General features: G+C 35.5%; 1 long non-coding RNA gene across 1 annotated transcript; it reads right to left on the bottom strand.

The window, feature by feature from the left end:
- Positions 1 to 751: 751 nt before the first annotated feature.
- LOC113306769 lies at positions 752 to 3,995 on the bottom strand. The gene is made up of 2 exons (XR_003338824.1): positions 2,293 to 3,995; positions 752 to 1,063 (listed from the first exon to the last, which is right to left on the bottom strand). It is a non-coding gene; the product is annotated as an uncharacterized LOC113306769 (long non-coding RNA).
- Positions 3,996 to 17,964: the final 13,969 nt, after the last annotated feature.

Raw genomic sequence — 17,964 nt, 5'->3', positions numbered from 1 at the left:
ATGGCAGCACACATACGGATATATCAAATCCGGGGTATCCACGCCATGATGCGGAATCCGGGTTTTGTTTTTCTTAACCCTCAACCAGTTGAGAATTAATCCGGGTTTTGTTTTTCTTAACCCTCAACCAGTTGAGAATTAAGAGGGGGTGATGTTTGTACCATACTAAAACGGTATATGGATAGTGGCTTATTATTGAAGCCCATTTCGTTTATTATAAAAACATAACTGGCTTATTTTTGAAGCCCAGTTCGCTTATTATTGAAACTCATTTCGTTTATTATAGAAACACAACTGGTTTATTTTGGAAGCCCTTGGCTTATTATTGAAGCTCCGTTGATTTATTATGGAAATCATTTTTTCTTATTATGAAAGCCCCAAAACCCATGTTTTGGTTCTTAGAACCCACGGATCGGTCCACCAATCCAAATTATCCTTTCTCCAGGAAAAGGGTTTTAATTTGGATATTTAAAGATGAATATTGGCTTTGGTATTATCCGGGATAATTATGGTTATATTAAATCCTAACAAAAAAAGGATAATATTTCCATGAGATAATTATGTTGGGTAGTTATGATTAATATTTAAGATAATTATAGAAATCCTAACAGAAAGAGGATAATTATCTTTAGTTTTAATTATTATTTAAGATACAATTAAGGTAAATGCTAAACCCTAACAGAATGAGGAAGGGGTTAGTTTAGATTTTATAATTATTTAAGATAATTATAATTCCTATGAGAGAGGATAATTATTATTCAAGATAATGATTAAGGATAAATAAGGATTATGATAATTGTTTAAGGAATAACAAATTTTATCATGAATCTGGTTTTTTTCTTGGATTTATACAGGTAAGGGAAGTTATTAAGATAACTATGAAAACCCTAAAGCTAGACCTACTTTCTGCCTATAAATAGAGGCTAGATCCTCACTCAAAAGGTACAGATTTTCTAATCCTTTTCCACACAATACACCTGTGAAGAAACTCTCTCTAACTTTAGCATCGGAGTGTTTTTTGCAGGTACCCCCACCATTCAACGTCAATCATATCAACGGTTTCCTGTGAAATTGAATCAGTATTTGGAGATTAGTCAATCGATATCAATCACAATTTCATTAGTATCTTTGGAGCAATCTAATCAATGAATGAGATTTAATCCATCTACACGCATCTCGAAGAGTGATGGTGTGAATATTTTTGCACCAATAGTGACATTACGAGATATGGTAACAACTATCATATTATTTCTAACACATGAGGTCTGTCCGTCCTTTTAGTTAATGGGTTCCTCAAGTCCTGCAATTAAGATGGTTCTATCCACTTATATTGGTAGTGTCATCCTAAAGGCACAAGTTTCTAGATTTTGAAGTTTATCATGCAATTTATTTATTTTTATTTTTTTTAACTAGAGGCATCAAAATCTACAAATTACATACTACAAAATAAAGACTCTAACTCGTAGCTACTTCTGAACAATAGAGGATAAACACTAAACTAGCTATGTATTTGGCATCTAATCCCGACTCAGCTAAAATATACCTCATTGTGAAGAAAAAATGCCATCTACTTAGAACGGCTAGTGTTCATTCTAAATTGTCGAACTCGCAAAAATAAATTCCTTACTTCTCTTACACTAACTAGTAGTACAGTGACAAGCAGGTTCGTTCCAAAGGGAGGGTTGAGCGAAAGTTGTCGATTAAATTTCTGAATAAAAATAATGCAATTATGAGGATGAATGATCAAGGACTCTTTCTTAGTCACGAACGTGAATCTAATCAATATAGCTATGTTTCTGCAAAGTACCCATTACTAATAACCCTAGAATATTCAGTACGCTTAAATATCCCGCAATCTCTTAATTCACCGGACACGGAAGCGCTCGACTACCGGATTCTACTTGCCAAGTTTCCTAGAAGTACGCTCTCTAGATGTGACTCAATCAAATGCATTAAGTACCGTGAGATAGGCTATTCCTAGTGACAACCACAAAAGCTCGATTCATCTACTAGTGTCAATCTCTACACATAGATATTTAACAAAATCCCATCGTCAATAACCACATATTACTACTTGTATTCGGAACATCTAAACAATTACGGGTCGAAGAGTTCTCAAATTAGCAACCGAATCATCATAAACCAAATCAATTTGCAACTTAAACGATTCATAAACAATTCACATAAGCAATATTGGAACAATAGAGAATGAACAATAATGAGATAAATTGCGAGAAAACAAAGCAGGTTAAATATCAATACGAGTTCATGTTTCGGACGTTGAAATCGTACCTAATCAAGAATGCTTAGTTACTGGAGTTCATGGTGAAACAAGAGAACCAAACAGCAGGTGAAGTTGTGGATGCGAAGGACTGCCGTGGCTCAAAGAAGAACTGGCAGTGGGGAGAGATCGCCAACAGGATGGTAAATGGAGTGGTACTGGCAACGTTGAACTGCTGCTATGTGGTTGCCTGCTAGTCTGCTTCCTTGGTGCTGTGGATTGAGGAGATGCAGGTGGAGATGGATATGCAGGTGACAGATAAGACGATGCTGGTGGAGATGCAGGTGGATGGAGATGATGGTATGCAGATGGTAGTAGTATGTAGGTGGTATATGAGATGATGAATGATGCTGTTGGTGGAGTATGCAGGTGGTGTATGTGATGCAGATGATGATGGAATGTAAACTGGTGGATGGAAAGGTTTTGGAGAGGAGCAGAGCTCCTCTTTGTGGTGATGAAACAGTTCTGAGCGGCGGGTATGAGATGATGCCCTCTTTTGCGTAGTCTGTAGGTCGTCTATTATAGTCTTCTTCTCCTGCAACTTCGTATAATATTAACAACCCAACTTTCCTTCTTTCCTTGCTTATCTGCACTTCTGAAATAAGTCTCAATCTACTCCGTTCATTCATAAAATCCAACCATGGCAACTCCCAAGTCTTCCCTGTTTTGTCGATTAGAAAACTCTTTCCAAATCTGAACCAATTGATACCACCTAGCCAGTATCGGTTACTCTTCATACACAGCCATCGAACCATAAATATATCCTTCTCAATTGAGTTTCCAGCCACTGCAACAACACCGGCAGAGAGACTCATATCCATCACAGGCCCAAACTTCCAACAATTCAATCCATCTCTGTCGTGTTTTTCCAGACTTCAATTATCTCTAAAAACCCATTACAAAGACCCACCTGCTTCACTGAATTCATGGCTTTATAATAACTTTCTTTAACTATCGAGAACAAGCACTAGTAACCCCTCGTGTAAACACCCATGGCTGGAAAATTGGTGAATGATCTCATCTTTCAGTCGTTTTGTCAAACATGTAGTGTGCATTCTTGAGTTGGTAATGGAGAATCTAATCTGATGATGTCTTAGTTCTCTCTGGACCTTCATTCTCTGCAAATAACGAACCTGCACAAACCCAATCATTCAATTGCAAAGCCAACTCAATTTTCTATCGTTCATCACCAAATATCAATGGCAGTATATTGAATTTCTTCACTGCATTTATTGGCTTCAGCTTAAGTTCTTGTCAGCAATTGCAAACTTAAGATTAACCCATCTCTCCACTTTCGAATACCAACATTCCTTCTCAAATTAATGGCATCGACGGAACTTCTTCTCCCCTAACTTCTTACTGCTAAAAATCCAACTCAGTCATATGCTCCCTGGTATTTCGAGTTCTAAACTCGACCAAATCTCACAAAGTCGAACACCAAAAGTCTGTTCCCATCTCGGCTTCGATACTGCACTATCTTGGACACTCGAATTCCATGACTAGCCGGCGGCAATAATTGGCAGAACTGGTTCAGCGTGGGGAACTTGTAGCAACAAACTGGTCTTGAACTGTGAAGGACTGGTGAAGTAGTCGACTTAGCTGCTTGGTTAAATAAGGACCAATGTAAATGGATCTTCTACGATCTGCCCTGAGTAATCAGTGTTTCCTCCAGTAAATTGCCCCATTGGCATATGAGAGCCTTCTGTCCATGCACATTGTGACTCCGTCAATTCCAAGTTCGCCGGCTAATGAATTAAGCACTTATTTTCTTTGTTTTTCGTCTCATGACTCCAAAGTACCTATAAAATAGAAACAAACCGTAATATACAAATAATACAAGAGAATAACCAAGAAAAGCATAAGAAATTGACATTCGAAAGATGTATTTTCAGCCCTTATCAGACCAACATTTGCGGTACCACCTCTTCCAGTACCATTACGTCTCATAGTACCACGCCTTGATATTCCTATATAAGTCAATGATAATCTTAGAAAAGAATACAAATATATACTAATATTTAAAAAGCATATCCAAACCATGGATATACATAACAAAACGTCCTAGACTCACTCCCCCAAGTCCTAGAGTTACTCTAACCTAAGCTCCCGATACCAGCTGTAACAACCCTACCTTCCGTTTAACCCCGACCGATGACTAAATAGAAAATTTTGTCGTTAATTTCCTGCAACAAGGTACAAAAACCACAGAAAACTAGGAACATGGTTCCATCACAATTGAATATGCAGAAGGGAATTTTATTCCATACTACAATGATGTCCAAAATTAAATTGGTGTTCTTTACGACGCTAAAATGATTCACAAATGGCTGAAAATTGAAAAAACTACCCAAGTTCAAATATCCCCACTGCCTCACACCTACATTACGGAAATAAATAAAAGAAGTAGTGTAGATGTCCACCCTCGGTTAGATATCTTCAGAATATCCACCGGAACTGGAATCGATCAAACTTCCTCACGATCCCTAACACCTGAAAGAAATAGTCAACGGGAGTTAAATTTCAACCAAGTTCACACAATCACCGAGTCGCGAAAGAATATAAAAATGTTATACAAATATATCGCAACCAAAATGTCATAAGAAAAAAGAACAATATTTACATTTAGAACTGTCACGGCATAAAGAAATAAATCCTTCCTGTTTCACAAACTTAATATTTGTAATACTAAAGGAACTCATTTCGAGTAAAATCCTATACCTCTATATGATACCGGAACCTATCCGCAATCATATTAACTGCATCCGGGACACATCCGCAACGTCTAAGAAACATAATATACTTCGTCAGGGAATATCCACAATGACTAACACACATAATTATGTCAGTAAATACGGTTGTTTTATTAGCACATATAAAACTGAACTAGGAACGTATCCACACCCCATCTCCTCTTTTGGTAACGAGATCTTTTAACTGCTTTTAGTGGCCTACTCAAAACCACCTGGCCAAGGGTCTCACTACACAATTACCATCCCCACTTATGAGCCCAAAATATTGCAGACTGCCAGTAAACTGGGAACCGAAGTGAACACACGAAACAAAGTATTTCTATACTAACATATTAAGTCTCCACTAGCTAATAGTCAAGCGTAGTGCTCTTCCTTGATTCTTCAGTAAGACTTGCAAGAGATACTAGCTACCAGTTACGCAAACAAAAAAAAATGTCTCAACTGGTTCACTATTACCGTAACTAACATGTTAAATTCGTAATATAATCCATCTCTAATGCCAGGTGATGGATCTAACCTCAAAATTTAATTAATGCTCACCAATACTTCGTTTAATTTAGGTATTTTTGTCTTAACATCATGATCCATAGGATTCAGAACCTAAACTAACAATATTCACAAATGGTAAGGTACTATACCCACTACCATCAAAATTTGTACCTTCAACGTACTATATACTCACTACCATCAACATTTCTATCATTAACGATCAATATTTCTATCATTAACGCCAAGTCCAATACATCCCAACATCAAACATATAATCCGTACAAGAGATTAATTCACTAATGACTATACAACTAGCTTGGAAATCCTTATAGTCTGATATACATGCCTAATATTCAAAAAATCATATAATTTCACATAAATGTTAAACACGTCGCACTAATCACTAAGCAACCAAAATATACATCTGCTACATCTAGTTTTGACTATCTAGCTATCATGTACCTTTCTCACCTCACAGACAACTAGGATAGTGAATCCAGTTTGAATAGACGATAAGAACACAACGAAATAAAAACTCAAGCATGAAATGGGGTTTACGAGATATTTAATTCTCACTTTTACATATATTTCAAGACTAAGGGATCCAAAAAAACTTGCCTCAATCTTGCAGTACGCAAATCCTACTCCACTTAATCGGAATAACTTTCACTTATCAATCCCTAAAAAACATAAAACAAGTGAACCCTTTTATAAACAATAAGAACTTAATTATATTATGGGAATCACAGTAAATCATATTAAGACTTACCGCAAGAATACTCCTTGTTAAATATTTTTACGCAAACCTAATTAGTTTAGTATGCTACTGCCGCTTTTTTTTTTTCCTTATTTCCTTAAGTTTACAATTTCTTTATATGTTTCCACGTCCCACACGACTAGGACTGGGAGGAATAGGTCAAAAATCTAACTTTTTTCTCAGCTCCTGGGTGTGTCTATATAAAACACCAAATTTTAACTAAGCGTTATACCCCCTCTAAACCAAAAGGTGCATACATCCTATTTTACCACTTTAGTTTAAGGATTAAAAGAGAAGAATATTACAGCGCGTTCGGCTCACAGGGCCTTAACTCACAGAGTATCACAGGGAGACGGTAATTATCAGATCCTAATATCTATACGGATAAGATTATATTACAATCATATGGGTAACCCGAGTTGTCCCATGACTCATAATTGTTTCGATACTTTTCTAGATACCACTCTCATCTTCCATTCTCACTTACATGGTTATCTTTTCTAGATGTCCTCGTTTTTCAGAGAGGATTTGATTATGCTTTTTCAACAACACAACCGTGAGGATCTTTTTTCTTTTTGGAGTAGTATAATCAAAGCAATGAGTATTATTACTTGATCAAACTTGATGCATAAAAATTCTGATGATGAAGAATAAATCAGAGCTGAATCCTATAGTCAAATCAAAATCCATGTTCATAACATGAAGATTAAACAAAACCAATTTTTTCTTAAGATTTTATTATCAATTTTTGAAGTTTTTGAAGTTTTTGTTACAGAGGTTTTAATAGAACAATTTGTGGTACATCAAAGAAACCCAAATCAAAAAGTTGGATGTTACAGTAGAGAGTCTGATGCAATTTCATACGATTCAATCTCAACATGTAAAGATTTTTATGTTATTTAAGATCAACTGGTTTTAGTTTCTTATGTTGGACTACTTTTGCAAATTCATCATCTTTCTCTAAAACCTAAAAGAGTTCTTCCATTAATGTTATTTTCTGAGATTTACTCATGTTTATGTGATCGACCTTTCTCTGGTAAATGTTGTCTTGTTTGTTATTCTTTTGTCTTGCAAGCAATAACAACTCACAGGGGGTAAGTTTTATATTGAACTGGTGCTTAAACGTCATATCTTTGTGGGGAGAGTGGTAGTAGAAACCGAGATAATAATTATTTTGATAATCTTTCCCGATATGAAAAATTGATCAATTCGGATCTTAGTTTGTCATATCGAAGAGCGAGGTAACGATTTATTTATGTTTGTTAATTGTTATCCTGTTAAGAAAAGTTGATTTAAATTTCATATTCTTGCTTTTGCTTAATGAAATAGGAGTTTCAATTGTTTTAGTCAAATTGATTCTTGATAATAAAAAATTGTCCAAGTCCAATCGGATCCTTGATAATAAAACTAGTTAACCTAGTTTTATCTTGTCTAAATGAGGTACAATTATTTACGAATAATTGGATCGTGATAAGGGCGGAGTTAATTATTATTCTTTCTGTGACTTATCAAATCAAAGGGAATATTGTGTCGGGCAATTGTTTCCTTGATAAGATGCTAAAACAAATTACTTAGGTAGTTTCGGTTTTAGTATTGCTTAAACCTTCGTGATTAACAGTAATAGGTTGTATAAGTTCTTATGAACTTGTAAGATCCTTTCGGTTTTCTCTTGTATTTTTCATGTCTTTGTCATTTTTGCGACAAAAAAAGGGTGAAATATATGGAGTATACGGGTGATTTATAATAACTAAGAAAGGATATATGTGCTGAAAAGTATATATATAACAGAAGAGTAAAGCATAGACTAATGGGGAGAAACATATCATCTTGTTGTGTAGTATTTTATACTACAAAAGAGGAATAACAAATAAGTTCAGATTGAATATCTACCTAGCTTTAGTTTAGGGGAGTAAAGCTTTTGTTATTCAAATGTGTTAACAACAACATTTATTTTTGAATATGTGCAGATTATTGTGTTGTTGAAACTTGGAATCAAGCGTATGAAGAATGAGTTAAGATAATGTTATGTAATGTAATATTTGTATCATTTAGTTCGCGTATTCTCCATATATAATATTGTTTTGTCACTAAAATTGAGAACGGGGAAGATTGTTAGACCATTGCTTAGTTGAACCCATCAAGCGTTGGTATGTCAAGGTTGGTTGTCATATTTCAGTATCAAAACTCATAAGTCGCTTGATTAGATTACTAGAGTTAACTTCGTTAGATTATACTATGAAGTCATAGAAATGTTGAGACATACAAGTATTACTCTGAGGACCTGAAGATTCCGAAGATATATCGACATCAAAGATAACATCATCCTTCTACTTGAGGCTCGTAATACATGACTTGACTTGTCTCCTTTTAGGTATCGTAAACATTCAAGTCCAATCTGATTGAAAACATAACATGCGAAGTTATATATACGACACTCTAGTATAGTATACTTGATCATCATATTGCGATCAAAGTGTCAATGTATAGTATATCAATACTGATAAGTGCTTTATATTGTTATATCAAATTACGAATTATAATGCTTATCTTTTGGACTTCGTAATTGCGACATCAACATAATCTTTGTAACTCGTTACTAGATTGTGTAGTGAACATGGGGTTGATTTCATATCCAGAAAACTATGTTTAATTACATGACTTTAAGGAAGTAGACGTACGAACTTGTTTCGTAGTCGAAAGGAAATCAAGAGGATTGATTGTACGGTTTTCATTTAAGATCTTAAGGTTGGACCGATCCTAATCTATTTAGGGAATCAAGGTAAAACCGATCCTAGCTTATATTGGGAGTCAAGGTGGAGCTGATCCCTATAGGAATTCAAGGTAGAACCGATCCTAACTTGTTTTAGGAGTCATAGTAGAACCGGTCTTAATAGGAAAAACCGATTTCATCAAGTCGCGTACATTTTACTATTTGTGTGATTTGGAAATTGGGTTTGCAAAATAGGAAATTTGAAGGTGTCGACATAATGAGTAATTTGAACATGTAATGAAATTTTATTTCTTAATTGTTCAAAGATATTCCTTGATACTCAAGGTGAGATTCCAAACCGAAATAATTAAGAATCTTTTTGAGATTTTCGAAATTAATATGTTTTGTTTTACCATCAATCAAAACATATCTATGAAATTATATATTAGTAGTACTAGCAAATATCGAGTTGTCAATGAAGATCTCGGTTATATAGTTGAATATTAGTTGGAATTTGTAAAACCGAATTTAGGTGTTTTATTGCATATCTTAAAAATATTTCCGGTTATGGAAATTCCTTGGTCTCTAAACTATCTTGGTATATAAATAGTGAAGTTTGTTCTTCTTACAAACATATCCTGAGCCAGGCAAACTTCATCTTTGTTGTTTCTGCTATAGCCGACTAGTATTATTCTCGTAACACTATCTTGGAGAGGAGAGTAACCTAATTAGGCAAAATCTCTTACGTCCGCTAGTTTAAAGACTTCTTTGGGATCAAGAAGCGTCTACTGGCATCGTTGATGGGAAACTAGAATTGCATTGTTATTTTAGTTTTCAAGTATTGATTTGATTGACTAACGGTTGTTAACTCTTGAGTGCACCTAGTTTGATTATTCTTGAGAGCCTTGTCTTCTGCCACAAGGTCACTCAAACTAGATCAAGGGATTAATGTTGACTTGTGATCATCCATTGTTAACATACTATGTTCTTTGTGTGATCAATCATAAGTCAAGAATCAAGTTTGTTATTGTGTAGGTACATAAGACTATTGAAGATAAGAAAAAAAATTCTTACTGGTTTCATATCTTTGTGAATTGCTTCGTACACAAACTTGATTGGCTGTGATCCGACTATATCTAATTTGGTGGTACTCTTCAGTATCCGAATCTGGTAGTTCTATTTGACTCGATCTGGTTAACTTGTGTATTCCAAATATTGGAATATTTAGACCCGACAAAGGAGTTTAATTGATTTTAAACAGAAAATACTTTGTCACACTCAACATAAATATCTCTGATTGATTTCCTGAAATTGGAGAGTGGTTACCAAACATATTAGTTCTTTACTGTTTAGAAGACGATTGAAAGGGTTGAGTGCTTGAAGTCTTCAGAGAGGCTGAAGCAACTGAAGATAGTGTACTCTATCTTAGGATTCACGTGCATTGGCCAGGTTAGTTGTAGGCACGGGGATACTGAGGAAACTAGGTAATTAAGTTTAGTTTACTTGGTCTCAACTATACGAAGTTTGTAGTGCCTTTGTATAGCGGCTTAATTCTGAGAGTTTTCAAAACTGGACTAGTTCCCGGGGTTTTTCTGCATTTGCGCTTTCCTCGATAACAAAATATTATTGTTGTGTGCTTTTACATTATTTCCACATTATAATTTGTTTATGTTACTGAAAAGACGAGGGTACCCAAATATACCTCAATCTAAAACTTTTCTACCTATAAGCCCTTTCTCCGAAAGTGATTGTCTACAGACTGAGTCGAGACAATACAACTAATCGGTTCACACTTCGTGTGATTGTCTATGAATAGAGATCGAGACAATAAGACAACAAGATAACTTGTGTGATTGACTATGGATACAATATCAAGACAATACAACAACGAAGTATGATTACTTGATAATAGGTTCGGACTTAACCAAACACAATAGGATTGCTATCAAGTAATTAGGAATTACCATTTGTGTATTTTACTTCTAATTATAATAAAACTATTATAATTGCGGAAATAGAAAAGTAAAAGACACATCAAGATTTTGTTAACGAGGAAACCGCAAATGCACAAAAACCCTGGGACCTTGTCCAGAATTGAATACTCCCAGGATTAATCCGCTATACAAAATCTAAACCAAATTCGTATAGTTGAGACCAAGCAACTAAACCTATAGTTCACCTAGTTCCGTCTTTATCCCTGCGCCTCCAACTTGTAATAAGTCACGCACTTGGAACAATTCCTTTGGTTCGTATTCCAAACAGTAAAGGAACAACAAATTTGTTCGGTAACAACTCTTTTCAAACAAGTGATATGAGTTTGACAAAAGGCTCTTCCGTTTATCCCAATAAACTCATTTGTCAGGTTCTTAGATCTATCTAAAATACAACTACCAAAGTAGTTGGCTCTAGATTTTTCAATCAATACTCTTAGTCACAAAGACAATATATTGATGCCGATCTACTCAACTAATCAATCAAGATAATCACAAAGATAAACCGATTATAGTTGGATCCCCAGCCGATCAAGTTTCGTGCACACCAAAGATTATGAACTCAAACAAGCAATCTTCTTTGTCTTAAAATATTCTTAGATCTTCAATAAACACCTACACACAATTAACTTGAATCTCTTGTGATCAATCACACACAGAACGGAGTCTGTTAACAATGGATTATCACAAGACGTCTTTGGATCTACAAACAGTATAAAGATCCTCGTCGAAACTTCGATCTAGTTTGAGTGAATCTTATATCAGAAGAGAAGATTCTCAAGCATAAACAAACTAGGTGCAATCAAAGTTCAACCACCGTTATTCAATCAAATCAATCGAAAACTAATAATAAATTGCAATTATCTAGTTTCCCACCAACGGTACTCGTAGAGCTTCTAAATCCCAAAGAAGTCTTTAAAGCGAGCGGTCGTAAGAGATTTCACCTAATTAGGGTACTTTCCTCTCCGAATAGACGGCTCCACCAGTAACAACACAACTAGGTAGTTTTGCTGGCTCTGAGGATTAGTTTGCTTGAAATGCAAACTTCAATATTTATAGACCAGGGAAGTTTGGACACCAACGAATTTCTAAAACATAAAATATTCTCAAGATATGTAATATATTTCCAAATTCGGTTTTCATAATTCCTGGAAATGCTCTGTTCAAATATTAACCGAAATCAGTAGAAAATCTCCAATTAGTAAATGCACATTACCAATTTTTATTTTCTAAAGATATGCATTTTAATTGTGGAAATTAAAAGCATATAAAACTAAAAACCTTAATTAAAAGATTCTCAATTTATTTCGATCCGGGATACTCTTTTAGTTATTAAGGAATATCTTTGAACAATAAAAGATAAGATTTATTGCACATGTTAAAAGTATGTCGACATCTTTACTTTGTAAATTCTTTTTCATATTTACAATCTTGGAACCGATTTGCCACACTTCCAAACGAATTTAGAATTGGTTCATCTGATTTCCAAGAACTATGTGATTGATCAAAAACATTCAATCACCCTTCATGGGTTTAACGGTTCTACCAAAACAAGTTTCGGTTCTACCTCCAAGTGGATACTAGGATCGGTCACATTAGTTTCCAAAATATTGTTAACTAAGTACCAGGATCGGTTACCACTTATTTATGGTACTTACCTGTGATCGGTTGCACAAGTTATAGGATCGGTCACACCAATTACTAATACTTATTAACCTACTACAAGGATCGATTACACATCTTGTGATTAGTCCCAACCAAGTTCTAGGGTCTCCCAATGACTAGGAATGGTCACACCAATTACAAATATCGATCATACCATCCCAGGTGATTACTTAAATCGGTTTCACTGATAAAAGTCATACCAATACAAAAGTCAGGCATTTTGAATAGTTTTACCAAGATACATAAACAAGTTATGAGCGGTTATACTAAACACACATATTGGCAATCCAAAGATTTGCAATGAATAACAATACCAATAAGCCTAGCGATTTCCCTTTCGATTCATAAAACAAGTTTATGAATTGTACTTCCTTTAAACGAATGTAAAACACTGTTTCCTAGGATGAAATCTTCACCCATACTCATACACATACTCACTATAGCATTCATACGATTATGTCGATGTCTTATATACGAAGTTCAAAAGATATACGTTATACTTTGTATTGTAATTCCTTAACACTATGTCTAACTAGAATATAATCGTTCACAGCTTCACAGTTATGTTTTCAATATGCACGACTTGAAAGATACGTTAGAAATGAAACAGTTCAAGTCAAATATTACTTCTTCACATTCTTCAAGTCTTCATGTAATACTTGTAAGTCTCATATCCTAGTAAATTTCTAGCTAACCTATACGAAGTTGACTCTAGTAAATAATCAAGCGACTCTTTAAATTAGTTTTGATTCACTAAAATATGACAACCAAACTTGACATACTAACGTTTGGTGGGATCAACCGAGCTATGCTCCAACAGTTATAATTAAAGTAATTGCACTTGTGCGTTAACCCTAAACACTTGGGTTGACCCCTATAGTTGTATTGACAGTCTCTATCTATATTAGATCACGCAAGTAATAGGAAGCATAGGTTGATATCGAAAAGATTGTGGTGTACTTTGTACCCTCGTCATTTCAGTTGGAAATATAAACTACTTTCTCAAGCTGGCAAACTATCTTGATTCAGTCTATTTTACAATCATACCTCGTCTACTAAATGCAATGCGTTGCTCTCCCAAAATCCATTTGACGTCAACTTGATAGGACTCAGCGAGATTTTTGAGGAATAAAGATAAATCAAAAGAAATATGAGGATACATAAAAGCTTGGTCGAGCATATGTAAACCTAAGTCACATGGAGGTTTATGAATCAAGGATCCTCACTATTTAATATTGTTATCCTAACTAAACCGAGAAGTCGTTTCATTCTGGAACCAAGTCATCTCTAGGTGCAACTTCTGAAAGCAAAATACTTACATAATTCTCATCCTTTCTTTTCGACGAAAAAAACCAATTTGTCATGGATTTAGACAAATATCCAAAAGTCCTACCTCCCATTAAAAATAAACTTATTTGGAAAATCAGGAACGAAAACTATACCCAAATCCGGAAAGATGCTTGGACCTCTATTTCGAGTATCATTCCAAAATATTTGGATAGGGAAGAACCAGTTCCCATTATGGTCAATGAATTAATTTTCTCATAAGAAAAATGGGAAAATTTCAAGCTAGATGATCTCTTTTCTCCATAAATAAAGACAAAAATCTTAGTCATTTCCCCACATATCAATAGATCGGATACAATTAAATGATAAGTGCATAATTTTGCATGGTTTGAATATCGTTTTCTTACATTTATTTGCTAGTTTTTATGCTAATTGCGTTGTATTATTGTTACTTTTATATTGTGTATCTATCTTTAGGTGAATCACCCAAAAGAAAGTGTAACTCATTATAATAAAAAATTTATTCTCATCATTTGAAGAGAGCGAAAAGACGAGTCCAACGGCAAAACAATAATGTCATTTTGATGTTGTATGAAGAAGTTATGAACATTTAATGTGATTCAAGGTTATCGAAAAGGGTGGAAGCACAAAATTACTCGGAACAACCAATTTCGATAAGGGAACTTCCCAATTTTACTCAAGGAAGCTGCGTACGAATAATAAGAGCGCCAGTCGTTTTACTTAGTGCTCTATCGTCTACCTCCCGAATTTAACAGTTCGAACGGAATGGAGAAGTTCAGTGAGGAAATAATGTTATTGCTATCATGGGATGGTGGTTAACTTTTATCGATCTTAATTGGGTTAGTGGGTTAATTGCTTTTAGAAGATATGGTTCCATAGAACTTCTATTGTCAGTTTCCCATAATTGTCCGGGTTTCCTGCGAGACAATTTCCTGGTTTTACATTTTGTTTCACAGCCAGACTTTGGGTGTGAGAATTTGTACTTTTGGTAACTTTTTCAACGCAGGTCAAGCACATGCACTTCTACAATTTGGAAACCTATTCAAAAGAAATTCTATTAATTTTGATCGTGAGTTTACACACAAGAAGAGATGAATAAGGAGAGTTGGATATTTTTATGCAACTTAGGGTTTGCTTTACTTTTATTCTTATTATTTTTTACATGGACTTTAAGAAACCCATGATGAACAAATTGTAGTGTATATAGTACAAATACAAGATGAATTTTGGATAAAAATGGAAGCAAGCTACCTTCTCTCTGATGAACAGAGCCTAAACTTCAATTGAAGTCAAATTTGGTTTTCATTACATTATTCAGGAGAGAAGAATGATTGGACTTTAATAGACCAATCCTTAAAATCAACGGCTAAAATAGAATCATAACTCAATGCTAGACTCAAGAAGGAACCCTAGGATTAATACACCCAACTCAACTTAGTTACACCCACTCACTAGTTACTCAGAATTACAAGGTATGTAGAATGAATACCCTGTGAACATGACACTGCCTCTCCCATTTAGAAATCCTTGTCCTCAAGGATGAAATCTGGAAATTGAGCTTTGATGTGAGCAACATCCTCCCATGTTGAATCAGCTGGGTCTGCATTGCACCATTGTACTAAGACTTGGGGAATCTGGGAAGATCCTCTGACAGTAATTCTAGTATCTAGAACAATTATAGGTTCAATCACAAACTGGCATGCATGGTCCACCAAAGGTAACTGAGGTGAAGTAGTTGATTACAAGCCTATTTTCTTCTTCAGTTGTGAAACATGAAAGACTGGGTGTATCCTAGACCCCACAGGAAGTTGCAGCTTATAAGCAACCTCTCGGATTCTTTGTAAAACTTCAAAAGGGCCAAAGTATTTGGAAGATAACTTGAAATTCTTTCTTATAGCCACTGAAGTTTGCCTATAAGGCTGAAGTTTCAAGTACACTAGATCACCAACTGCAAATATCCTGTCAGATCTCTTCTGATCTGCGAAGACTTTCATCCTGCTCTGTGCTTTTGAGAGTTCTTCTTTAAGTAATTGCAGCATAAGATCCCTCTCCTGTAAGTAATTGTCTATAATGGAAACCGATGTAGCAGTAGGAATAGGGAAGATCAAATGAGGTGGACCATACCCATATAAGGCTTGAAAAGGAGACATCTTCAAGCTGGAATGATAGTTGGTTTTAAACCACCATTCAGCTAAGGCTAACCACTGGACCCATTGTTTAGGGTGAAAGATTGTTATGCACCTTAAGTATTGTTCAACACAAGCATTGGTTCTTTCAGTTTGGCCATCAGTTTGTGGATGGTAAGCAGAACTGAGTTTCAAGGTGGTACCTAAAGTCTTGAATAGTTCCTGCCAGAAATTGCTGATGAAGATTTTGTCCCTGTCACTTACAGTGGAGCTAGGAAGGCCATGGAGCTTAAATACATATGCAAGGAACTCTTTAGTAACTGTAACAGCAGTGAAGGGATGGCCAAGAGTAATAAAGTGACTATACTTAGTCAGTCTATCCACAACCACTAAGATAACATTCTTCCTAAAAGACATTGGGAGCCCTTCTATAAAATCAAGAGAAATGTGTTGCCATGCAGTGTCAGGTATAGAGAGGGGTTGAAGTAGACCACCTGGAAGTGAGTTTTCTCTCTTATTGCATTGGCACACATCACAAGTGGTGACAAGCTGAATGATATCAGTCTTCATATTTGTCCAAAAGAAGGATGTTCCATCCCTGTGGTAAGTACCATTGATTCCAGAGTGGCCTCCTACAACAGAGGCATGTAATGAATGTAATATAGAATATCTGAGTTCAGTACCTGAGCCAATATATAGTCTCCCATTGAACCTTAAGAGGCCTTGTACATAAGAATAATTGTTATGGTTAGGAGTGACAATGAGTTGAGTAATAAGTTTTTGTGTTGTTGGTTCCGACTCATAGCTGGAATGAATGTCTAGAATCCATTGTGGTTGAGATAAAGACAATGTTGAGGAAGAAGCAGTTGGTAGTCTTGATAATGCATCAACAGCCTTATTATCTAACCCTTTTTTGTACTTGATAACATAGTCAAAACCCATCAATTTGACCAGCCATTTTTGTTGTAAAGCAGTAGACAATTTCTGATCCAGTAAATACTTCAAACTTTGAGGGTCTGTATGTATGATAAACTGTTGGTTGCTTTAATAGTGTTTCCACTTTTGAACAGCCATAACAATGGCCAAGAGTTCTTTCTCATAGGTAGATTAGGCCAGTGCCTTAGGACCCAATGGCTTGCTGAGGAATGCAATGGGTTTACTATTATGCATAAGTACAACACCAACTCCCTTTGAACATTCATCAGTTTCTAGAGTAAAGAGTTGAGAAAAATCAGGTAAGGCCAAAACTGGTGCAGATGTCATGGCCTGCTTGATGGTGGCAAGAGTGGCAGCATCATTCCAAGAAAAAGAGTCCTTTTTGAGCATATCAGTCAGTGGCTTGCAGATGTTTCCATAATCCTTAATAAATTTTCTGTAGTAACCGGTAAGCCCTAAGAATCCTATGAGTTGCTTCAGTGTATGAGGTTGTGGCCAATTAACCATTGCAGAAACCTTGTTAGGGTCAGCAGCAACACCATTGGAAGTAATGATATGACCAAGGTATTCTAGTTGTGGCTGAGCAAAGGCGCATTTCAACATCTTTGCGAATAAAGAATGCTTCCTTAACAAGGATAAAGTAAGTTGAAGGTATTCTATGTGTGTTGTAATGGATGGACTGTAGACTAAGATGTCTTCGAAAAACACAAGGATAAACTTACGGAGATATGGATGAAACACCTCATTCATGAGTGCTTGAAAGGTTGCAGGGGCGTTAGTAAGCCGGAATGGCATAACTCTGAACTCGTAATGGCCTTGATGAGTGCGAAAAGCAGTCTTGTGAATGTTAGGTGCATAAACCGAAATTTGGTAATACCCAGAACGAAGATCAATCTTGGAAAATATCACAGAACCATTCAACTCATCCAACAATTCTTCAATAAGAGGAAT

This window comes from Papaver somniferum, chromosome 8 (genome assembly GCF_003573695.1).
Source record: "Papaver somniferum cultivar HN1 chromosome 8, ASM357369v1, whole genome shotgun sequence".
In the NCBI taxonomy this organism is placed as follows: Eukaryota; Viridiplantae; Streptophyta; class Magnoliopsida; order Ranunculales; family Papaveraceae; genus Papaver; species Papaver somniferum.
Note: the sequence above shows the minus strand (reverse complement) of the source record. Positions and strands in the feature narration are given on the sequence as shown.